The sequence below is a fragment of the Eptatretus burgeri genome, unplaced genomic scaffold (assembly GCF_056783735.1).
Source record: "Eptatretus burgeri isolate ZD-2024b unplaced genomic scaffold, Ebu_testis_v1 Ebu_testis_scaffold_817, whole genome shotgun sequence".
NCBI classification, from domain to species: Eukaryota; Metazoa; Chordata; class Myxini; order Myxiniformes; family Myxinidae; genus Eptatretus; species Eptatretus burgeri.
This window is the reverse complement of record NW_028222766.1, coordinates 1-26,212: the sequence shown is the minus strand read 5'-3', so window position 1 is coordinate 26,212 and position 26,212 is coordinate 1. Positions and strand designations below refer to the sequence as shown.

The window sequence follows — 26,212 nt, the reverse complement described above, 5'->3', positions numbered from 1 at the left end:
CGGGCACGAAATGGCGGACGAGCACGAAATGACGGACGAGCTTGAAATGGCGGACGAGCTCGAAATGGCCGACGAGCACGAAATGGCCGACGAGCTTGAAATTGCGGCGAGCACGAAATGGCGGGCGAGCTCGAAATGGTGGGCGAGCTCGAAATGGCGGACGAGCTCGAAATTGTGTACGACCTCGAAATGGCGGACGAGCTCGAAATGGCGAACGAGCTCGAAATGGTGGACGGGCACGAAATTGCGGACGAGCTGGAAATGAAATGACGGACGAGCTCGAAATGGCGGACGGGCACGAAATGGCGGATGAGCACGAAATGGCGGACGAGCACGAAATGGCGGACGAGCACGAAATGGCGGACGAGCTCAAAATGGCCGCGAGCTCCAAATGGCGGACGAGCACGAAATGAAATGACGGACCAGTTTGAAATGGCGGACGAGCTCGAAATGGCGGGCGAGCACGAAATGGCGGACGAGCACGAAATGGCGGATGAGCTCGAAATGGCGGGCGAGCTCGAAATGGCAGACGAGCTCGAAATGGCGGACGAGCTCAAAATGAAATGACGGACGAGTTTGAAATGGCGTACGAGCTCTAAATGGCAGGCGAGCTCAAAATAGCGGGTGAGCATGAAATGAAATGACGGACAAGTTTGAAATGGCGGACAAGCTCGAAATGTCAGGGAGCTCGAAATGGCGGACGAACTCGAAATGGCGGGCGAGCTCGAAATGGCAGGCGAGCTCAAAATAGCGGGCGAGTACGAAATGGAAGACGAGCTGGAAATGAAATGACGAACGAGCTGGAAATGGCGGGCGAGCTGGAAATGGCGGATGAACTCGAAATGGCGGGCGAGCTCGAAATCGCGGGTGAGCTCAAAATGGCGGACGAGCTCCAAATGGCTGGCGAGCTCGATTTACGGACGAGCTCGAAATGGTGGAACAATGTTCTGTCACATGTTCCGAGTTAGTCAGGAGGTCCAATGCAGAATAGTGTACGACCCTGCTGATTCCGTGTTAGAATAGTGCAACAGGTGTAAATTGACTGTCGAGACACACAGAAACGTGAATCAACTTGTTGCCAACTCTGGATATGGATAGTATGGCCGCCATGACAGTTTCCAAAATGGTCGCCATTAAATACACTTTTCGTCATATTTCAGCCGCAAATTGACATGAAATTACAAAATTAGGGTCGATTTCCATGTTTTTGAGCATGCCTGAGCTGATGGGAGTATAGAAAAAAACATTGCTCCATCCATTTTCTAAAAATAATATGACTTGTTTTTCACTATATTATTTTTAAAGAAATGTTCAGGCTCGAATTAGAATGTCTGATTATACAAACCACAATCAATGAATTTTACAACTTTACTATAAAATGAACCTAAACTACATAACTGTGTGTTTTTCTGTTACCCAGGACTAACTGAAAAATGAAAGCCGCAAGATTTCTCACAGGGGGTTCAAGGGATCGAGAAGAAGAAGAGCATGTAGACTGGAATAAATGCTTTATTTGCCAGGACAGTTCAAAAACTAGCAAGTCAACGCCACTTCGAAAGACTACAATCGTTGGTGTGAAAACTGTAGCTGAATGTTGCAAAGAAAGAGAGAAATATAATGACGCTAAATATGTTGACTCATTCTCAAGAATCAGAAAATATTCTGTACCGGAGCACGTCGAAAAGATTCAATGGCACAAATTCTGCTATAGTGACTTTACTCACGCACAAAAAATAGACAGACTGAAGTCAAGGATTCAGCCACAATCTGTGACTTACGCAGAAGAGATACCCACAACATCAGGTTCCTCAGAGAAATACCATGTCCCAAAGTCACTAAGATCCGCGCACAGCGCTATGGATTGGTCAAAATGCGCTTTCTGCCAGACTGACATTCCTGGAAAAGCTGGTGTCCTGACAAATGTTGAATTTTATCACACATCATCCAGGATGCTTAGTTTGGCCCAATTTGACCCCACCATGCGTCACAGGTTTGCAGGTGTTTCAGACTTGATGGCAGCTGAAGGTAAATATCACCTCAAGTGTTATGTTTCTTTTCGCAGAAAGTATAAAAAGGAGAGTGGAGAGAAAAACCAGTCTCCTGAAAGCATCTGTTTCAGAAATGTGATGAACCAGCTTGAGAAAGAGCTGCAGAAGGGACATGTGTTTACCCTGAAAAACATCTGGGAACACTACAGCATGCTGTTATTGAATGATTTTGGAATTGAGGCTGGAGCCTACAAAAGCTACAATTTCAAGCAGAAAGTGGAGGTTCACTTTGGTAGTGACAAGGTGACATTCGTGCAACCATTGGATGTCACAAAACCCCTCATAGTTGCGTCCTCAACTGTGACAAAGTTTGCCATGAGAACCGCCGTGAATGATTTATCTGAAGAAGGTGAAAGTTCTGAAGAAGATGAATTGGCCCAGTGCAGTCTGCCTCATCATGAGAACGAAATCCTTAGCTGGATCTTCAGAGTGGGCATAAAGATTTACAGTGACGTAAAACACTCTCCAGGGCATAGCATTATCGGTGGACTGAACACAGAAAATGCAGAGCGAATTGTACCTGAAACCCTGTACATGCTTGTAAAGCTTCTTTGTGGTGGTGACAGCACTGACAATATGGACAATGAAGAAGCGGATGAGACAGATACCAAGAACAAAGTTCTGAGCATCTGCCAAGACATTATTCATGTGGCTTCAGGAGGCAAAAAACTGACCCCCAAACACCTAGGCCTTGGCCTTCTCTTCACCAGGCTACACGCTCAAAAGAGCTTGTCAATCTTTTTCATGCAGCTGCACACACAGTTGGGTACGATACAGTGAGGCGCATTGACACAGCAATTGCCAATGATGTTATACAATGCTTCCGAGATAACGGAAATGTCATGATCCCAAGGAACTTTCTCAACATCCCAACTACCACAGGATATTTGAGATATTCTAATGACAACATTGACATAATTGAGGAGACGCTGACTGGGTCTTTTCATGCAAGTCAGTGCGTGGCCCTCAGACGCAAGGGAGAACAAGAGCCAGTGATGGACATTCAGATTAAACCTGGCCGCTCCAAAGTTCTCAGTGCCCCTCCTGAAATGACAAGCGTCCAAGAGGCCAATATGACCAACTTGAAGCCAGAACCTGTTTTCTCTGAACCACTGCAGCATACATGGTACTCACCCGTTGAACAGAAAATCAAAGCAGCCAACACTCAGGAGCTTGCCTGGATCTTGGCCAGATTGCATCAACAAAATAATCAGGCCGTTCCAGGCTGGAGTGGCTTTAACCAGAAGATGTCCACAGTTGAGCCACCAGTGACAGTCATCGGGCCAATGCCGATTCTGAATGCCCCAGCACATGACTTTGACACGCTGTGGACGGTTCTACAGAAATGCCAGGCAATGACAAAGAAGATTGGGGAGAAGTACACTGTCATCACTTTTGATGAACAGCTTTAGTGCAAAGCAAAGATGCTGCAATGGGATAAGAACGGCTGTCAGGATCTGGTCATCATGCTTGGAGGATTTCATATCCAATTGAATTTCACGAAAGTACTAGGACAGTACATGGATTCGTCAGGCCTGGAGAACATTTGGATGGAAAGTGGAGTCCTTGGTGGAAAGGCATGTGAACAAGTAATCAAAGGGAAAGGGTGGAACCGTGTCATCCGCGTTCACAAGTTGACTTTAGAGGCACTTTGGTCCGTTCTCTGGGAATGCTTCACAGCATGGGCCAAAGAAAATGACAAGCTCATCCGGGATGACTTGAAAGGTGCAGCTGGAAGAGTTTCAGATGCCTTTGCCAACAAAGATGATAGAGGAATGAATTCCTCTTTTGGAGAACTTTTGTCTGAGGTGGAAGAGGTGCAGGTCCTGTTTCAAGAGTTTGAAGCTACTTGTTCAGAAAATGCCACATTTAGATTCTGGAGAACATACATGAAGTTGATCTCCATCCTCTTGAGGTTCACACATGCTCTTCGTGAAGGAGACTGGATCCTGTTCCTGACATCATTTGCTGAAATGCTTCCCTGGTTTGCAGCATTTGATCATTTCCATTACTCTCGCTGGGGAGCTGTCTTCCTTGCTGACATGCACATGTTGCCGACAACTGCTCCAGAAGTGCACAGAGGTTTCCTTGCAGGAGACTTTGTCACAAAAGAAACAAAGCAGAAGTTCAATGAAATACCTGATGACCAGGCAATTGAACATGTGAACAAAGCCGGCAAAGTAGCTGGAGGTTTGGTTGGAATAACAAAAACAGACTCCGCCCGTGACAGATGGGCTCTCTCTTTCAACGAAAGAGCTCAGCTTACCAGAGACACAAAAAACATGTTCACACTCGCTGGCAGTGAGGAAGACGACGATGATGAGCATGACTGTGCGCATAAAGATTTCGGTCCCAAGAGAATGATCCAAGACCAAGAGTATGTGCTAAAGCTCATTGACCTATTCAAGACCCACAATCCATTTGATCGCACTTCCCCAGAATTAGTCTCAATTACGACAGGGGACATTGCCAGTGATGTTGTGACAAGTGATCTCTTGAATGCTGAAATCACTGGAAAGCAGCTCATCATAGACTTCGTGGAGGACCGGTTGATCAATAAGACAACAAGGTTTCATGACAGAATCAAGTCTAAGAATCTGCACACTTTCGAGAGCATGTACACTGTTGAAGTCAAAGTGGGAAAGGAAAAAATGGTCACACTAAAGGCAGACAGAAAACTTCTGACACGTGTGGTGACAGCAATGCAGGCAGGCCGAGACGTTGACATGAACAAAATGCTGGAGCAAGAGATATGCGCAGTTCCTCTGTCATTGGCAATGCCTAATGGCAGATTACGTCTACCTCTGAACAAAGCTGACCTTGGCAAGATTCTCCAGCAAGGCTTGCCAAACGTTGCTCCAGAACCGTTATCGACATGCACTATCATCGATGGCATGGCACTGATCCAGGCACTCGGGAACAGGATGAATGCTAAAACGCTTGGTGAATGGGCAGATTCTGTTGCAGATCATATTAGTCATGTTTTCCAACTATTGCTCCAGGGTTGATCTTGCCTTTGATCAGTATAGGAAGAAAACGATCAAATCAACAGCTCGAAGTCAGAGGATACGGGGCAAGAAAGCAATCAGAAGAGACGTGCAAACAAGAAGCCAGTCCATGGGGCAATGGAATACACTCATCTGCCTCGATGAAAACAAAGCTGGCTTAGCAAATTTTCTTTGCACAGAGTTAGCAAACAAGTTCCAGAATCACGAACAGGAGCTGGTACTGAATGGAGGCTTCACAGATCCTGCAAAAGTGTGGACGTCGTCAGGGAGAGATGTCTCACACTTGTCATCTCCTGAGCACGAAGAGGCTGATACTCGCATTCTTCTCCATGCCAAGGAAGCATATGAACAGGGGTACATGCAAACTGTTGTTGTTAGCCGGGACACTTATGTCCTCATTCTCCTTGTTGCCTATCAGCCGCATCTCAGTCCCTTTCTCTGGATGAATGCAGGGACACCCAAAAAGCAACACTACATTCCCATTGACTCCATCAATATCCCAGATTCGCAGAGGGAGTCACTTCTGGCATTTCATGCAGTGACAGGTTCAGACAGCACAAGCCAGTTTGCTGGAATTGCGAAGCGCTCTGCATGGGCTGTCTTTCAAAACAACTCCCACCTGTTGAATAACCTAGGCAAAGAGGAAATTCCTGATGAGAGTGTGATTGCAGATGCTGAGTCATTTGTCTGCAGGCTTTATGACCCTCATGGCCAAGATAACTCAATTCAGCGAGTAAGATGTGATCTGTTTCTCAGTCTGACCAAAGCTATTGAGAATCTGCCTCCAACTCGCGATGCTCTGATTCTACACATCAAGCGAGCGCACTACCAGACTTTTGTGTGGAGAAGAGCCTTGGAATCTGAACCACATCTACCTGCACCTGAGAACTGTGGGTGGGAACAGGTCGTCAAAGATGGCAACGAGACATTTCAGCCGCGACTCATGACTGCACAGCCTATTACTGCTTACTGTGTAGAACTGACGACATGCAAATGCCGTGGGTCATGCTCAACTCGACGGTGAAAATGTACACGGAATGGACTGCCTTGCACAAAAGCATGTGGATGCAAAGCCCTTTGTAGGAACCCGTTCAGTGTACAAGCCGATCAATAGCTCTGAAAATTGTACTTGGGTGTTCTCACAACACTTTTCTCTTCTGCAAAGCAACGTAATTTTGTGTTAGAAAGAATCTGACAGCTGTTGAAATAACCTTTGACTGACTGTAAACCCATCTCCATCAATAGTGCTAAACATTTTCTTTTTCACATTTGTTGCTCGTATGTGCATTTTCAATTTCGTCTTTAAGTTGTCAATTATGTGAAAAGTTGTGATCCAGTACAAAAATAAAGCACAAAATAGTGTTCCTCGTGTCAGATTACATAGTATTTCACAATCATGACAAATTTCTGGCTAGTACAATTTGCAGTAAGAAAAAGACTAAATCTGATGGTGGCCATTTTGATTACTGTCATGGCGGCCATAATATTCAGATGCAGACTTGGCAACAAGTGGAACTAAACTTGGTCATGCCGAGACTCTTCAAAAACACCAGTTGCACCATTCTAACATGAAATCAGCAGCGAACCCATTTTCTAGGCTCTCTACAGATTTTGGCTTCTAGACTAAGTTGCCAATCTTCAAAATTCGTCACAATCTTCCAAATCCTCCCAATCTTTCCAATCTTCCAAAGCCTCTAAATCTTCCAAAACTTTGAAATCTCTGCCGACTTTCTCAAAGTTAAGATTCCGGTCGTTATATGTGCCGTGTTAACTGTTTATTTTCTCACACATGTTTCTGAGTGTTCCGAGATCGGTTTTGTTTCTAAAATCGTGCTATTTTGTGAGTTTTTGTCGACCTTGTCTTTCCGGGTTCCTTGAGGCCGACCCATCCTTCCCCTCTCGGTGTACGATCATGTTTATTTCTATTCTCTCCCGATTACCTTAAATTCAAATTTTCCCCACTTTCCCAACGTCTTCATCCCTCCCAACTAAACACTGTGTTTTGTCTTAAATCCAATAAACCCCAAAAAACTACCTTTCTCCTTGCATACTCACAAGTCCCGATCCTTCTTCTTTTACATCCTCTTCTTCTTCTTCTGCCAGCACACCATCTTTATTCCACTGAGCTGACCCTCTCTCGCCATTACCTTCACAATTTCTTCGTACAACCTTCCATTCCAGAATCTTACCAGTTCTTTCCAAAATACATCAAAAATCAATAATCTTCCTTGTATCCTTTCGATCTATACACCTGTAACCACGTGTCTCTCTACTCTTCCTGGTACTTTTCATCGACCCAGCAGCTTCACACTGCGTTTACAGATCCAAATTCACCATACACTTCCACGATTTTACTTCAACCTTTCCTTTTCCGAATGTTATGCAATCCTTATTGAAAATAAATAAATTCACTTTTGACTCTACACCTCCCATGGCCACATGCTTCTCCCATTACCACGTGATCTGTTTCCACCCCTGCGTTTACTGATCCCTATTTACCATTCACCTCACGATTTTTTCTGCAACACTACCATTACCTAACCCGATGAAAATTCTCTCAAACAATAATATTAATAATCATAATAATAATAACAAAAACAATTCTGGAGACGGCGATGGTTCACGAGCAATGTACATGGTTCGCCTTTTTTTTGACCTTCGAGGGGACGCCACGGGCAAACTGGTGGGAATCTGGAAAAACGTAAACGATGAAAGTTGTAGTACTCGAAGAGCACTCCTTGCATACCAACTTTCATTTGAAACAGTTGAAAACCTAGGAGCTCGATGCCCAATTTATTGATTTTTTGACATTCTCGAAGTTCGTGACCTTGACCTTGGGACGAAAATGAAAAATCGAGCTCTGTGGGGCTATGCATGTGTCATTGGGCTAACCAAATACTGAAACCCCTGCCAGATTCGACAAACCCGTTTGGAGAAGATGTAACTTGAAACCGACTACCCCCTAAAAACACATGTTTTTGGGCGTGGCTCCGCCCATAATGGACACAGCACGCCCATTCTCCAGAAAACACAACTGGATCATGATGTAAACCTCCCACCAAAATTTTGTCAGGATCGGATCAAAACCCACGGAGCTATGCTCGGGACAGACAGACAGACAGACACACACCCATAAGGAATATAGTGGTCACTTACTGACTCGTGAACTAATAACGAATGCAGTGGTCACTTCCTGACTCGTGAACCAATAACGAATATAGTGGTCACTTACTGACTCGTGAACCAAATATATTGGTTTCCTTCTTGCCACCATGCTGGAGAGCCCAGACTTGTGGAGTGCTTGGGATATTGTTGTCACATGGACACCAGTGATCACTCCTTGCCATGAAGGCCTGTAGCTCTTTCAAAGTTGCCGTTGGCCTCTTGGTGGCTTCTGATCGGTCTCCTTGCTTGGTCATCCATTTTGGAGGGACGGCCTGATCTCGGCAGGGTCTTGGTGGCACCATACGCTTTCCATTTCTTAATAACGACTGTCTTGACTCTGCTCCAAGGGATATTCAAGGCCTTTGAAATATTTTTATACCCATCCCCTGATCTGTGCCTTTCCACAACTTTATCCCGGAGTTCTTTTGAAAGCTCCTCGGTTCGCATGGTTGAGCATTTGCTGTGAAATTCACTACCCAGCAGTGGAAACCCACAGGAACGGTTGATTTTATTGTGAAATCATCAGAATCACTACAATTTAAACAGGTGGAGGTCAGGTAACCTGGTGTGTGCTTTTGAAGGTGATTGGTTACACTTGAGCCAGCTTACAATTGCTGTTATGAGGGAGGTGGACACTCATACCACCAAGATATTCCAGTTTTGTGTTTTTAAATAATTTTCTGAAATTTGTAAAATTCGTTTTTCACATGGAAGTTGTGGGTTACGATGTGTAAATAAAGGTGTAAAAAGTCCGATTTCATGATATTTAATTCCAGGTTATAAGGCTTCAAAAGGTGAAAATTTTGAAAGTTGGTGTAGACTTTCTACAGACACTGTCCTCTGACTCGTTCTCCATCCCAGTTAACATGGTCTTCCAAGCCACTGCAAAGTGCCTTCTTTGTCTCTCCCCAACTCTTTCCAGATCATTTTACAATCGTCCTGCTCTTTTGTCGTTCTCCCAGTTGTTGGTATATATTTGTTGATGTAATGTTTTTGTATTTTTCATTTCTCTTCTTTGCAATCGATGCCGCTGTATTTGCTGTTATTTCCATCCCATGTGTGGCATCATATACTCGCACCTGTGCCTGGAAATTATTTGGTTTGATGTATTATTTGATGTCTCGATTCAGATGATGACCAAGTAAAGGCCTTGTTACACACAAAACAATTGTAAGGTTTCTCTCCGGTGTGTATTCTTTGATGTCTAGGAACAGATGATGGATCAGTAAACACTTTGTTACACACAGGACACTTGTAGGGTTTCTCTCCGGTGTGTGTTTTTTGATGTGCCGATGCAGTTGATGAACGAGAAAAGACCTTGTTACACACAGGACACTTGTAGGGTTTTTCTCCGGTGTGTGTTTTTTATGTTTATGTAAGTTTGATGAATGATTAAACGCTTTGTTACACACAGGACACTTGTAGGGTTTCTCTCCGGTGTGTGTTTTTTGATGTGCCGATACAGTTGATGCAAGAGAAAAGGCCTTGCTACATACAGAACAATTGTAAGGTTTCTCTCCGGTGTGTGTTTTTTGATGTTTATGTAAGTTTGATGTGTGATTAAACGCTTTGTTACACACAGGACACTTGTAGGGTTTCTCTCCGGTGTGTGTTTTTTGATGTGCCGATAGAGTTGATGAACGAGAAAAGTCCTTGTTACACACAGAACAATTGTAAGGTTTCTCTCCGGTGTGTATTCTTTGATGTCTCCATAAAGTTGATGAACGAGCAAAGGTCTTGTGACACACAGAACAATTGTACAGTTTCTTCCTGGTGTGCAATATCTGATGCTCATGTAAGTGTGATGACTGATTGAATGCTTTGTTGCAAACAGAATACTTGTAAGGTTTTTCCCGTGAATGTATTTTTTGATGACGATATAAATTTGATGAAGAACAAAATGCCTTACTGCATTGCGAACACTTGTAGGATTTCTCCCCCGAATGAGTTTTTTGATGATATAAATTTGATGAAGAACAAAAAGCCTTCCGGCATTGTGAACACTTGTAGGATTTCTCACCGGTGTGCAACCTTTCATGTGTCAACAGATATGAAGAAGAAGCAAATCCCTTCCGACACACAGTGCACCTTAGTGACGTCTCACCTGTGCATATTTCATCATATCCTTTTAAACACGATGAGGAAGTGAAGTCTTTGTTGCTAACAGCAAAATTGTTTGTTTTCTCACTTCTTTGGCTCTCCTGTTGCAAGACATTGATACACCTGTCGCAGTTTTTGTTTGTCGACACACCCCTAAACTTGTCAACATCCTGACAAAAAGTCTCTGTCAGGTGATGATCGAAAGAAACTTCTCTCTCAAATGACGAGGAACAGTTGACACGTGAAGACGTATCAAATTTTTTCTCTGCAAATTAAGAATGGAGCAAAAACATCAATAAATCACTTTTATAACTTGAACAGCACTCGGAGAGCACATAGTCTCACCTTACACGTTCATTCTGAACAAAATTACCATTATTAACTGATCACCCCACTATTATGGCCACTACTATCATGGCCCACATGCTCGTATCATCGATGGACCGTATTGGTTCACGAAAAAATATTTTCACGAAAAATAGAAGTGACCACTATATTCGTTATTGGGTAGTCGATCCAGTCGAAAAATTATTATTTTTTATATTTATTTTTTGAAATTTGTTCTACCCTTATTATCAGTTTTTCCGTTGATATGTTTGTCTGTCTGTCTGTTGGGTTGTCGATCCAGTCGAAAATTATTTTTATTTTTTTTAACAAAAAATTTTGAAATTTGTTCTCCCCTTATTATCAGTTTTTCCGTCGATATGTTTGTCTGTCTGTCTGTTCGGTCCAGTGCTCCGTTAATACAATGGCGATTTCGCTGAAACTTGGTGAGTAGGTTCATACCATGACCTAGTTGTGTGCAAATGAGAACCGTTGCTATGGACACCACCGTTGCCTCGCAACGGGACTTTGAAATTTTTGAAAAATCATAAAAAAATTATTTTTTCGAAAATCAAATATCGGGCCACGAGCGACTGTGGGCAGTACATTCAGCCATATTGTCAAAAATTTCCAGCCGGATCCTATGAAAACTGTCGGAGACGATAGACTTTGAATGAACCCTGGTCGAAAACAATAAAAAAACGAAGTTCGTTATATCTCAGAGACTATGAGTCAGAAATACATGAAACTGGTATGGTAGGTTCATGGTATATCCTAGTTTTGTGTGAGAAAGAACCGTTGCTATGGACCCCTCCGTTGCCTAGCAACGGCCGAAAAACCTCTAAATGTGGGGGTATTTCAACGAAAAAACAATCTGCAGCATCAACCCTTCAAGCTAGAATCATGAATTTTATTGCGCTTAAACCTCAGGTCATTCCCACTAGAATGGCCCATCGCGTCAGGTTCTATTGCGTAGTCGACTACCCATGTCCGCCTACCGGCTTGTCTGTATGTCTGTCTGTCTGTCCGTATGTCCCGAACATGTCTCCGTGGGTTTTGATCCGATCATGATGAAATTTTGGTGGGAGGTTTATATCATGATCTAGTTGTGTTTTCCTGAAAATGGGCGTGGTGCGCCCATTATGGGCGGAGCCACGCCCAAAAAGCATGTGTTTTAAGTCGGTAGCCAATTTCAATTTGCATCTTCTCCGAGGGGTTTTGTCGAATCTGACAGGGGTTTCGATATTTGGTTAGCCCAATGACACCTGCATAGCCTCACAGAGCTCGATTTTTTATTTTCGTCCCAAGGTCAAGGCCACAAGGTCACGAACTTAGAAAATTGCGATTTTGACATAAAAATCCATCTTCTCCGAGGGGGTTGTCGAATCTGGCAGGGGTTTCGGTATTTGGTAAGCCCAATGGCACCTGCATAAACCCACGGAGCTCGATTTTACATTTTATTCCCAAGGTCAAGGTCACAAGGTCACGAACTTAGAAAATTTCGAATTTTGACAAAAATCAGACGACCGCCCAAACTTTGAGAGCGAGGTGACAATATTTTTCATGCATAATCTTGAGGTCATTCCCCACCTAAAGTCTTGAAACCATTTTCCTCCATCTCGAACACCTTGCCCGTGGCGCCCCCTTCAAGTTTGTTTTTACGCTGATTTCATTAAAGTATGGATAATCCGAGGAGTGCGAAATTCCATATGGCCTCTATATGACGTTATATTGTTCCTGGAATGTTCCAGAGGAAGTTTTGCACCAAAGGTCATAATCCTTGACCTTTGACCTTTGAAGTTCACAAAGGTAAAATTTTCAAAGTTGTGGGAATCGAACCGGGTTTTCGACCTTCTTCGACGAACTAACTCCAATAAGCTATAGGGTATCCTGTTTCCTTATTTTAATGTCTACAAAATTGTTTTGGGATCTTTTGAGGTTATGCAAAGGTCAAATTTTTAAAGTTGTTGAACGAAACCGGGTTTTCGACATTTTGGAGCTAATAACATGTCACTCGTACCACATCATGTTGATCATTTTTATAACTTGGTCAAACATTATCACATTGTCTCATCCTTGACTTCTGAAACACCTACATCATCAAATACCGCTCGTGAACCATCGTCGTCTTCCGACTTGTTACATCACATTGTTTCTTAGAATGGGTTTTGAACGTCAAAAATTTAATTATTCACTCATGTCTGGTCATAGATCAGATAAATGAAGTTTCAGATTTTTCAGAGAAGTATTTCAATTCATCCAATCATGGCTGGAAGAAGACTTCACTGATGACATCATCATTATCACCCAAGACACCCCATGGGGAGTTGATTACACATGCAAAGTTTCAATTATTTTCTTTGAGTGGTTTCAGAGAAAATGATATACAGATTTTCCCTTTAATTCAATATGACTGCCATACCATGTGACATATGACGACAATGTTAACAATGAATACATTCTCCATGGGGAGTTCCTCCTCTGCTTAAAATTTTGCATCGATCGGACAAGCGGAAACAGAGAAAACAATTATTAACGTGAAAATATGAAGACGTGGAAACATAGACAGACAGACACAAATGCACACAGACAAACAGAACACATTGGACAAATTCAACAGTTCAGAAAAGAAAAGAGAAACCCAAAACGAAAAAAGGAGAATTCAAAAAATTAAAAAATAAACCAATGTTACCCGCAGGGTGACCCGTATCTTGCCAAAAGGTGACCACGTGTGACTTATTTAAGGTCACACTGAGGTGAACAGAGCTGCTATCAACCAGGAGCGACTCCTTGAGGAATATCTGCCTACGAGAGATTCCGATGAGAATCGTTCTGCAGGGTAACCATGAAAAATATGCGTTTGCCTCATAACGTCACCAAATGACGTCATAATGTCTCAAGCTTGACATATCTAGAAAGCACTCATCGAGGTGTTCAATTTGAGGTACTACACGATATGGTTCCTAAAACTCGAAAATTTGACCTTGGGGTCAAATATGTTTGACCTGAGGCGCTAACCATGAAGGTCAAGGCCAATCGCCACCAAAAATTAATCAGCTGATCGCCAGACCATGAACTATATTCCCATGAAGTTTGAAGACGATCCGATCAAAATTACTCAAAAAATAAGGGTTTCGTCGACTCCCCTGATTTGCGACAAAGTGACCTTGACCTTTGACCTTGACCTTCAAAATTTTATGCGCTGAAAGGGACCTCTATAGGCCTCTGGTATGCGAAGTTACAAAAATTTCCAATGATAACTGTGCTCTGCAGAATTTTTTACACGTGATTACAGACAAACAAATAAACAAAAAAAAAAAACATACAAGCTGACTCACATATCTTGCAAAAACTTTGTTTTGGCAAGATAACAAACAAAATTGGAGACAAAGACCTCGAGTGCTTGGGTGTTGAAAACAAAGTCAAACTGGAAATGATAGCAAGAAAGATAAAATAAATAAATAAAAAACACCACCGGATGAGGAAGCAAACCACAGGAGAAAACAAAATCACATGTTTGAGAGTAACCCGAAGAGATTCTTCAACGAATTTGGGAAAGAAAAAAGGATGTGACAACAGCGCCTGAAAAAGAAAAGATGGGGAAACATTCTGGAAAGGAATTCTTGGAGATCGAAAGGAACATAACAAGGAATCAGAATGGATTGTGTACTTGGAAAAGAAGAAGCACCATGATGGGAGAGGAAATGTCCCCAGTGATTATTGCTGAAGAAATAAATCATTAAAAACAACTTCAAAAAATGCCACCAAACTTTAAAATCCAGGCCCAGATGGAATTCCAAACTTCTGGCTGAAACAACTTGATGCTCTCCACAATCACGACACCAGGACATTCAAACAACTGATCCAAGAGGAAAAGGAAGTGCATGAGTGGTTTGTAGAAGGAAACACATTTCTCATCAAAAATCTGAAGAAACCCAACTTCCTCACAAATACAGGCTAATAACATGTCTACAAACAACACACAAACTTCCAACAGAAATCATGACAGAAATGATGTTCCATCACCGAAGCCAACAAGGAGATGTGGAGGTAGAACAAAAGGGCCACCACCCACGACGGAAAAAGGCCGTAGTTGAAAATTTCAAAATGCAAAGAACCAAATTGTCCACCACCTGGATGGACTATCCGGAAACTTTTGACAGTGTTCCACATCCATGGATGATAAAATGCGTGTAAATATACAAAATCAATCCCAATAAATCAAACTGATTGAGAAAGCAATGGAACTCTGGAATACCACGATGATAGTGCAGCACCAGAAGGAAATATCGAAATTCCAGATGTAAAGATATGGCATGGGATCTTCCAGGGAGACAGTCTTTCCCCCTTCTTGTTTTGTCTTGCTCTGGACCCACTGATTAACCTCATCAACAAACATGGACTGGATACACCCTAACAACCAACAGAAGACCATCCAAAGAAACAGGAAAGGTGACACACTGACGATACGTGGATGATTTAAAGCTCTTCCTGACCCAGCTGTTTTATCTGTTGAAAGTCTGCTTGCGTCATGTGGAAGAAAATAATTACATTTATGTACTCTAAATTGTAATCGTGGCTGGTGTTTTATAAATTTAATTTTTATGCTATAAGTCGAATTGGCTGTCAGTTATGCTTCCCTTTAGCCAAGAGTCTTTTTCCCTAAATGGTGATAAAAAGAATGGTTTGTTCTGGAACAAAGTGACCTGGGTTGATAGCACCAACGTTGTTATGATAACATCGTTTGCTTTTCACCGAGAAGACACGTATTGCATTTTGGAGTTATTTGGCTAATGTTTCACAGCCCCTTCCACTCTCCCGTGAAAGCATATAAATACCAGAAATTGTAATCTTGTTTTAGTGGAAGCACGTGAGGATGTATACCATCTCAGTGGGTTGTACTCCAAGAGAGTGCAAGCACGTGAGGATGAAAACCATCTCAGTGGGTTGTACTCCAAGAGAGTGCAAGCACGTGAGGATGTATACCATCTCAGTGGGTTGTACTCCAAGAGAATGCAAGCACGTGTGGATGTATACCATCTCAGTGGGTTGTACTCCAAGAGAGTGCAAGCACGTGTGGATGTATACCATCTCAGTGGGTTGTACTCCTTGGGACTGGCCAAGTACCAAGTATAATAAAACTCTCTGATGTAATGTACATTGACGTTGTGGCAAGTGAATTGATCGGCGTCTGTCATTTGAATAACAGGATTTGCATCGAGTCGGTTAAACGGTTAATTAAAAGTAAATATAGGACCAAATAAAACGTTAGGCAAAACTTCCACAACAGTCACAATAACACCAACCAAGGCTGAACTGGCCAGAGGCATGACTACCACACGAGGAAACACCGACAACGCTGCCAAAGCGGACTCAGCAATGGCAACAAAACGAGTTATGAGACTCTGACAGCAGCTGCAGTGGCCTTGGCAACAATAAACAACTCTTAATGTGAGAGGCACCGACAGTGAGGAGGATATGAAATACTGACAGTTTGGGTCAGGAGACAGGAGAGAGGAATAATGTCGAAGACGAAACGGAGGAGGCAAAGGAGAGAAAGGCTGTCTCCTGAACTACTCAATTTATTGTGGTGCAAGAAAGGCACATTCTCTGCATTTCATGTGACAAAGTTAATTTTAAAACTTCCTCAAACAGTAAAGGAGGAATCTGGAGTCCACGGTATACTGAGAGTGGGATACTTCAGCGACCACATTCACTGACGACAAAGAACCAACTTCACCCCGCTAAATGTTGCTCTAATCTCCTGGTCGGTCTACTCGTCAAATCTACTTCCCTGCTGTTGTCTTGGAGATGAGTTCAAAGCAGGCATCTCCTTGCTGGCCTCATCAAAAAGGCATCCTGTCAGTTCCTCCACTCTCTCCTCACGTGCTTCCAGTCAAGTATTGTCCTTCATAGCTTGGAGAACCCCAATTCAACCTCCCTCTGAGACAGTTTGATATGTGGACGACGGTTGTTCTCCATGTTGGGGTGTTACAAAGCTTTCACCCTCTGAGGACTTTTGTGACACAATTGGCCTGTCGGATTCATCCGATGTGCACCAACTGGACAAAATCTTATGAACATGATCACAGCCAACCTTTCACCCATTTATAACCTGCTGTGGTATATTTTACAAACTGGTTACCTGAGATAAGTTTTCACCTTAAGAGTCGTGAGTTGAAGACTCTGATCGACACAATTATATCCCATAATGACAAATTGAAAACATGTTTTTGGAAACTTTTACAAAAAAAACTGAAATGTCTTACAATATTAAGTATTCAACCCCTTTGCTCTGGCATTCCAAATTGAGCTCAGGGCATCCAATTTCCTTTGATCATCCTTGAGATGTCTCCACAACTTTATCCCTCGTATCTCTCCCTGGTCAATCCCTCCTCCGGTATGGCAGACCTGAGCCTCATCCTGGTGGAGGAGTTGCTCTTTTCATTAAAGACTCGATTCCTCACTCTCCATGGACTGCCCTCTCTCCCCCACACCCCCAGGAATACTTCTGACTACGGCTTCCCCTCCACTCCCACCTCATGTATATATATGTGTGTTGTTCCGTCCACCAAACTGATGACTCCATTTACACCTCACTCTCCGAAAACATGGACCAACTTCTATCCTCTCATCCGATCTCTCTCTTCCTCATATGGGGTGAGTTCAACTGCCATCATGCCAGTTGGTTGGTTGTGGGTACCTCCATCACCTGCCATGATACTTCAAAAAAAGACTTCTGCGACTCATTGCGACTGACTCAATCGGTCAACTTCCCGACCGGGATCTCAACCAATGGGCCTCCATCTCTTCGGGATCTGATTTCGACCAATTTCCCTGAAAATATCTGTTGTTCTTTTTTCCGCTCCAATCGGTTCATCTGACCACATGCTTGTCAATGTTCTGTGGTTCTCTAATAACAGCCAGACATCTCGCTCTACTTCCTCTCCTGTTGCAGTCAACATGTGGCCCTCAATGGAGTTCTTTCATCCCCTCTTCCTGTCCAGGCTGTAGTTCCTCAAGACAGCGTTCTGGGCCCTGTTCTTTTTTCTGATTTTCATCAATGATCTCTCCGACTCTCTGGAAAATCCTCTTTATCTCTTTGCTGATGACTCCACCCTCTGCCGTACCATCTGTCATCCCTCAGACCGGCAAGCAGCAGCTTCTTCACTCACGGCAGATCTGGATAAAATCACAAGCTGGTCCAACACGTGGAACATGTCTTTCAATCCTGACAAATCTCACACTCTCACTATGTCTCCCTGAAAGGACTGTCTGGAACCCCCACCCCCATCCCCCCCCGCCCTCCCATCTACTTCCTCAACAATCATCTTCTTGAAGAAGTCCTTTCACTCAAGCTTCTGGGTCTCACAATCTGCCATAACCAGAAACCCACATTTCCAAACTGGCCTCCAAAGCCAGTCGCCGACTGGGCATCCTCCGTCGTACAAAGTCCTTCTTCAGCCCACCTGAGCTCCTGACCACATGCAAATCTATCATCCGCAGCCTGATGGAGTGCTGCTCTTCTCTCTGGGCTGGTGCTCCCACCTCTCACCTTTCTCGGCCTCACGCTGTGGAAACCAAGGCATTTAGGATCATTGGCATCTCCCGCGGTGAGGCTGAGTATTTGCGCCTTTCATTCTCTCACCGCAGGCATGTCAGTGGTCTTTCTGTGTTCTACCATCTCCTCTCCGGTCTCGCCACCCCGCTTGTTCTACAATGTGTGTCCCCCCCCATATTTCCGCAGGGTGCCCAAGGTCCGCCAACAACCCCCTTCTGGAAAAACTGCCCAAACCAAGAATCACTGCTCACCTTCACTCTTTCATTCCTCTTTTTCCCGCCTTTGGAACAAACTCCCACACTCTCCTCAATCACACTGTTCCCTCCAGGTATTCAAAACAGCTGTTCATCACCACCTCTTATCTTCCCTCATCCAAAACCACTGCCTTTTCTCCCCCCGTTAATCCACCCCAAACCCACCTCCTTCAAATTCCCGGCTTTCCTTCCTGAAAGTCTCTGTAGTGTCCATCTTGCAAACCTCGTGTTCCCCGCTCCATCCCTCACCCGACCACAGATCTCCAAATGTCTCTGTTCGCCATTGTTTTGTCTTTCCTTCACCTACCCCCCCACCCCCTTGTTGTGCGTTGTGTGTTCACTCTCATACGAGCCTTGACAATGTGTACAAAAAAAGAAAACTTGATTGGAGTCCACCTGTGGCCAATTCAAATGATTGGACATTATTTCGAAAAAGAAACACACCTTTCTCGATGAGGTCCCACAGTTGACAGTGGAGGTCAGAGCAGAAACTCTTCCATGAAGTCCACGAAACTGTCCGTATAACTCCGAGATAAAATTGTGAGGAGGCACAGATCTGGGGAAGGGTATTAAATCAATTTCTAGTGTTGAACGGTCTCAAGAGCACAGTGAGCTCTATCATCAGGAAATGGAAAGAATATGAACTACCAGTCCAGGAGGGGGTGGACGTCCAGCCGCACGCTCGCGGCCAGGTAGCCTGCCACGTTCTCGTCCCTCAGCTCGACTTCCCTCCGAGCCGAAGGGATAATAAAGACTATTTGGATCCGTTTCTTTTGGGTGTGCGTCTGTCTGTGGGCCCGTCTGTAAGTAGGAATTGTTTAAGTGCTCTTTGCTGCACATACTTGCATCTCTTACAGTCGGATAACTCTGCTCCTTGCGTGCTCCCCCCTTCCCCCATTATAAATAAATCCCCTGTTAAGTGTGTCAGGTCGTTTCTGTGTTCTCTTCATTGGTTTAACACGGTGCGTGTTAGGGAATTAAAGAAGGCCGTTGCTGCTGCAGATGTACGTTTAGGCCGTGGGCTGTCCGCCGCTATCGTTCCCTTTCGTTCCGTGAAAAGGGTACGACTTATTTTCACTCACAATATGGTCTAAATGATATTTGCTGTAACGTGTAAAAAGTTCTCCATGTGAACAACGCCCAAGTCTGAGCATTAATTAGAAGTTACACGCACTATTTTTCAAAGTGTAATCGGCGATGAACTGCGTACGTTGGCCGAGAAGTCGGCCAGCTGGCGTAGCAATATCAGCTGTAACCAATCAGCAGCCGTATTTTTGTAAACACGGGTACTACGTGTACTGTCATGGCAGCTTCCACGTCGGCCTTAACTTAGTGACGTCCCGAGCACAATCCCAGGAGAAGTCTCCTTCGTGGTGCGTTTTGCATCCGTCATCGGTACAAGAACACAATGTATGTCCATTTACTGAGGTTAGATGGTGTAAATATCGCGAGTGCTTGGGAGAATGGCTCGATTTACCCGGGGAAAGGGGTGACATCGCCCGGTCGCGTTATCACAGCCATGCTGGCATTGGCTTCACCAATATTCCACCGAGTGCTGGTTACCATCCGACGTGCTACAGACGGTTCACCGATAAAAAGAGACGGCTTGCGAGTAAGAAACGATGCTTGCATGTTTTTGAGGGAGCTACTGAAGTATCTGCAGTCGATGCTTCTGTTCAAAAGCCTGGTGTGCTGTCATCACCAAAGAAGAGTCTGCGATCAGGATCGGCATTGCCAATCTCTTCACAAGGCCACATCCTCCCACGTATTTGCATCATTTGCAAGAAAGAGTCACGTTATCTTTACCGAGTCCACGGGCCAAAGCGTGATAAACTAGTTAAAGCTGAAACACTCACAGCAGGTACGTACCCAGCTATTTGTAATGAGCTCAATCAAATTTGATCATTTTGATTTGCCATTCTGTCTGTGTACGACAAGTTTGTTGAAGAGCAAAGGAAGTTTCATCCCACCTTCGATTTCTGGACGTCATACTTGGAGATGGTGACTGAATTGCTCCTTTTCATTCGAGCCCCTCGGGAATCCAACTGGGAGCTCCATCTCGCTGCAACCAGATCTATGTTGCCATGGTTTTTTTTCGTACGATCGAGTACATTATTCCCGATATTTGACGGCTTATTGGGTTGAAATGATTGGTCTTCCGGAGACCCGTCCTCAGTGCTATGCCGAACTTCGTGAACGTGGTCAGTGGACAGTCCAACGACAAGACCAGCATGGTTTTGCCTCTATAGCTTGCGAGCAGGCAATCGAGCAGACTGTCAACCGTGATTCGAAAACATCAACAGGAATCACCAACTTCAGCCTTGATAGAGCAGCCGTCCACCGCTGGATCCTTTCACAGAATGAACGTGCGGCTATAACCCGCCAATGTCAGACCCTCGCGGGGAGTCATTCTGAATCACGTCGTCGGAAGGATTTGGATACAGCTCGTACAATAAGGGATGAGAGACACATACAGAACCTCATGTCTACCACCACCTCAATGATGGATCCTTTCGATCCGAAAGCTGACTTGGTAAGCATTAGTTCTGGGATCATTGCCAGCCCCAATGTGAAGCATGATCTCCTCAATGCCGATGAAACCGGTGAGCATTTACTCTGCGGTTTTATGGAATCCCGCTTGTTGACGAACACTGTCGATTTCTACTCCATCCTCAAGGCTCAGAAGCTCAAAGCTTTCACTGCACAAGTGAAAAGTACTTCGAGGGTAACATCTAAGAAAGAAATTACCCTAAAAGCTGATCGTAATTTGTTCGCACGACTGCTGATCATTGGTCAGATGCGGCAACTCGACATGCGAGAGCTACTTTCATATTCGCTAAGTCCTGTCTCGCTTCCCCTTGCCAGTGCTGACGGTAGTCTTGCAAAAACCAATAAATCCGCGTTGATGGATTTGATGGAGCGTAGGGGAGACAATGTCCTTGCTCTTTCAATGCCTCACGACCCTGCTGTTATAGTCGATGGCATGGCTGTGATTCAGGGACTTGTCCGTATACCGGAGACATTTCTCAACCTGGCTCAAAATATCCAAGCTGCCCTCATTAAAATAATGGTGAGTTTTGGCAGCTCTAGGATAGATTTTGTGTGTGATCGATACCCTGACATCTCAATCAAAAATGCTGAGCATTCTCGACGAAGTACCCAAGGTACTTAAGTGTAACTAGATTGTTGTGCGGCCCCGATCAAAAAGTCCAAAGTCAGTGGAAGAAGTTTCTTGCCAGTGGTAAGAATAAAGAAGCACTGATTGATTTTTCTCTTCACCACTTGGCGGTCAACCAGTCTGCCTAACCTAGGGCGCGATTACAGCATTTATGTGACACATTCTGACCAGTGTCACGTGCTGAAAGCGACATCAGGTGAGGTATGTGTACAGTTAGTGGATGAGTTGCAGTGCGATCACGAGGAAGTGGACACCCGCCTCATGCTCCATGCAAAGCACGCCAGTTCCAGCTACCGTGATATTGTCATTCACAGTCCCGATACTGACGTCGCAGTGATCGCTGTTGCACTCGCTGCGCAAACACAGGCGAATTTGTTTTTTTTCAACTGGCGTGAAAAATCGCGCCCGTGTGATCGACATCAGACGCATCAGAAGTAACTTGGGGGAGGAATTGTCTCAGGCTCTCGTTGGATTTCACATCCTGACCAGATGCTACTCGACAAGTTGTTTTAATGGCAAAGGAAAAAACAAGACCTTTTCAGCCATGTCCAAAAACGAGACTTTCGTGCGAGGCTGCGCGAGGCTGGGGTCCGATTTCGATATAGCAGCAGAAACCGTGACTTCATTGGTGAGGTTCGTTTGTGCTATTTACGGTCAAGAGTCGGCAGCGGATGTGAATGACGCAAGATACAGAGTATTTTGTTTGGCTTCGTCACCAGGAGAACAGTCTATGCCACCTACAAATGACGCCCTGCACCAACATATTCTGCGTGCTAACTATCAAGCCACCATACACAGACGGGCGCTATCCCCCTTGATCAATGCTCCTACTCCAGTCTGCCATGGCTGGCGAATGACAGGGGACGAATTGTCAATTATGTGGATGACACAGGACCCTGCCCCAGAAATGATCTTGCAGGTTGTCCACTGCGCCTGTAAAATGTCAGACTGCAAAACAGGACAGTGTTCGCGTCACTCCTCTACCTTGTCCTGCACAGATATATGCAAGTGTCGGAATTGTGAGAATAGTTTGAAAACACCGACCGAAGAATTATTTGAAGGGGGGAATGAACAGGACGATGACGCCGATGATGATGCTGATGACGTTTAGATGAAAATAACTAATGTGCGGATTCAGTATAACTAATGTCACATACCACAGCTTTTCGTCGACATCCATCTTCCTAGTCCTTCCAGTAATAATCTAGTCGTGGCACGGCATTTCGGTTGCGCATTTTCTTGATGTAGCAGCTATTGTCTCTATGACAAATAAGGTTCATTTTATAAGGTTCATTAACCATTCACTTAAGGCTCAGTAAACAAATCCCGAGGACCAATAAGGTTCCACCTTGCCATTGTGAGATGTTGATAATTTTTGATTTTGTTTCCCACCGATGTGTGAATTTCCATTCGTGTTTCAGTGAGAATGACAGATTATGATACATGGCTTAATCAGTCAAAGGAAGATAATTAAGAATTAATTAGTAATTTTGTGAAGATGATTCTGTGTGGTCTTCCCTTAGCAGAATGTGGTGTAGGTTAGTTAACAGCTTCGCTGTTCACATTTCCATTTCTGTTTGCACTGAAAGTGTATAAGATGAGAATGTTATCCGTCTTTTAATGACTAAGTGCCTCATTACTGTCAGAGTATGATGGCGATAATCCATGAATGTTAAGTAAGCAGGTGGTTGTATCCGGACGCGCAGTTTCAAATCTCTAGGTCAGTCGATGTGGAAGATGAAGCCTTGTCAATATCGAGATAATTAGTGATAATAAAAAGATTTGATGGCGCTCGGGCTAAAGTAACGATTTGCATTGTTTATATTTTCCACACTGGCCACCCCAGGACCACGATATTCCCGAAAGAGGAAGATAGTAGAACGTTCTGTGGTCTTCAGTCATTTCAGACATCTCGGTCGGTATTGGAGGTAGATACAGGCTCGTAAAAATGAAGGAATTCCTCAAAAATCGCTTTTTTTCTGAATGATGCACCTTGTTGCAGTTTTCATTATCTTGACAATAAAGTGTTTACATGGTCGATACTTCTGATTCGTGAGCTATGTTGTTGTGTCTGACGCCCCCGTAGAGTTATACGATCGGAAAAATGGGGAAAAACGCCAAAATGTCACTTTTCGCACCCTGGCGACCAACTTCGACAGCTCACTGTGCCTTATTGGGCTAAGATCTCGTGGAGAACTTTTGTCCTAATGTCTACCATACACGTGTCTACAAGTAGCCCAAAGTTCACCTCGCACCCCTTCCTCGGAACGAAAAGTGTTTTTAGGGCCTTTTCATAGAAACTGCCCACGGCCTAGTTTGGTCCGACGGGACTTCGGTAACCATCCGCTCGGGTTACGCACGGGTCGAACACGCATACGGCTCGTCCCGTACGAGTGCCGTGGAGGGTGTGAATATTCGGTAGCTCGCCACGTGGGCCTCTCGGTATTTTGAAGTTTGGCAAATAACCCTGCCCCACGTGGTTGATTTCTTGACGATTCACGCTCCTGTAAGGGTCCCGTACCTTTCGAAGTTTTCTGAAAGGTACGATCTAGATTCCGCGTGTTCGGCAGAGTCGACTCTGCAGCTCCATCTAGCAGTCGCGCTCGCAACCGCCGATACCCGGCCCACAACAGTATTTGCGAGTAAACAAGTAAACAAACACGAATTAAGCTTTATACATTACATTTTCACACTTTCCTCAATTAAAAGAGGTTAATTCACTACAAATTATTTAATTAGTCAGGTGCTCATGAGAGTTCAAGTCCCTGACCCTCAGTGATGGGTAATGTTGTTAAACGTGTCCTTTACGATTCATCCATGAAGACCGCACTCTGTGCAGAGAGAGCATCAGTGCTGCTCCAGCTGTCTCCTGGGTTATTGGACACAATCCTGGACAGGTGACCACTCTGACACAGGACACTCAAACGGCTCAATCATCCCAGCAAGCTGGAATCACTTTGCCAACCTCAGAAGGATGACAAGCTGAGTCAACCCCACCTGGTATTAATTCAACAGCCAAGTGGGATTTGAACTCAGGACCCAAGTAAACCAAGCCCAGGACCCCAACCATTAAACCAACACCAGGTATACATTTATGATATTTTACCAAAACAGATAAACAGAGTCGGTACAAACACACCTATCCCGTGACAATGGTTTCATAACAGTTCTTCCAGAAGATCAAAGGTTGCGGTCACAGCTTCAGGTCAAAATTTCGTGAAAAATTATTTTGGGGTCAAACTTTGACCTTGAACTTGTGACTTCCATCCATCGATCAGAATTAATTTGTTTCCTGGTAAACTCTCACCAACTCTGCTTTACAAACACCTGACTGGTTTAGTGGTAACTCAGTTTACCCTTCACATCTTTAAATATAATATTGAACATAATTTGGCCTTAAATAAGGTTGTTACAGGACGAGCTATTAACTCCCAACCTGGTGATGCACAGGGAAGGTGTTGCATCAGTGAGCATACCTTTCTCTGAAAGCAAAGGTAAGTCTCTTGTCTTCTCATCCAGTGATTCCTTGAGGACGTTAACGATGCTACTGCAGTCCTCAAGAACAGGCCATTGTGTGTCGGTGCAGAGGCCCATCGTCACAAGTAAATCTTCCTCTGATTTGTTGTAAAAGTGATTAAAGAGGAATCGAATGATGAATGAAGTGATGAGGTATAAAATGATGTCATACATGTACAAGAGGGAGGGTAACATGTCATGGATGGGATTTCCATTCACAATTCAATTCCGGCTCCGCTCCAGACATCGTGACATTCACTAAATCAATGAGTTCCTGTGTTAGTACACAGCACGGATCAGCACGGGAAACACAAGTTCTCGGTACGGAGTGAACGTCACGTACCGGGTCTGGACTCCTTGTCCTCGGGTGAACCGACCATGGACCCGCGGTCTTCCGGAGAACCTTCCGGACCGACCACGTGTCCTCCATCGGAGCCGCTCGTGGATCCCGGGGTGTTCTCTCTGAGATCTCGGGTCATGGTGGACCGCACGTCATGTCGGGTGAAGGACGGTACGCTGTGGTAACCGAGTGAAGAGCGCGAGCTGTTTGGGGAAAAAGCGAACCGCGAGATCGCGGTGTCTGATTGGTTCCCGCCAAATCACGTGTCCATGATTTAAAATATATACATAGATTGAACGTTTCGTTTTGACGGATTGTTTGTGTTTCAGATTTTGTTGTGAAAGTGAAAATCGAGTCCGAGTTCGTCGATGATTATTCCCTCGATACGAATCAACGTTCTTTATTTTCTGTTTTTGTATTTATCGACAATCTTCCCTCCATAACGGAGTTATATATGGGTGTTGTAGTAATCAACAACAGACCTTTTCGATAGGCTTTATTCTCACAAAACCCATACGCATATCTACAACAACATAAATATACACAAGGTAAGAATAACAAAATACAACAACTAGTATACATTACACTGAAGGCAAATACCACATACACATCACATAACAACGAAGTTAAACTCCATACTCTAATTCCAATTACATTCCTCAGAGTACATTATTCTTAATATAGTATATAACATACCATTGCTGTTCCAGCATGACTT

The 26,212-nt window shown here is 44.1% G+C and overlaps 1 long non-coding RNA gene and 1 pseudogene across 4 annotated transcripts; one reads left to right on the top strand and one right to left on the bottom strand.

Moving 5' to 3' along the window:
* Positions 1–6,494: 6,494 nt before the first annotated feature.
* Positions 6,495–26,189, bottom strand: LOC147007063 (uncharacterized; annotated as a pseudogene). The gene is made up of 3 exons (XR_015054418.1): positions 25,498–26,189; positions 25,115–25,252; positions 6,495–10,586 (listed from the first exon to the last, which is right to left on the bottom strand). The product of XR_015054418.1 is annotated as an uncharacterized LOC147007063 (transcript).
* On the top strand, positions 19,492–23,680 carry LOC147007064 (uncharacterized). Of its 3 annotated transcripts, none has more exons than XR_015054420.1 (2): positions 19,492–19,833; positions 23,485–23,680. It is a non-coding gene; the product is annotated as an uncharacterized LOC147007064 (long non-coding RNA). The 3 variants fall into 3 exon arrangements; XR_015054421.1 differs by having other exon boundaries at positions 19,492–19,870; XR_015054419.1 differs by having other exon boundaries at positions 19,492–20,321.
* Positions 26,190–26,212: the final 23 nt, after the last annotated feature.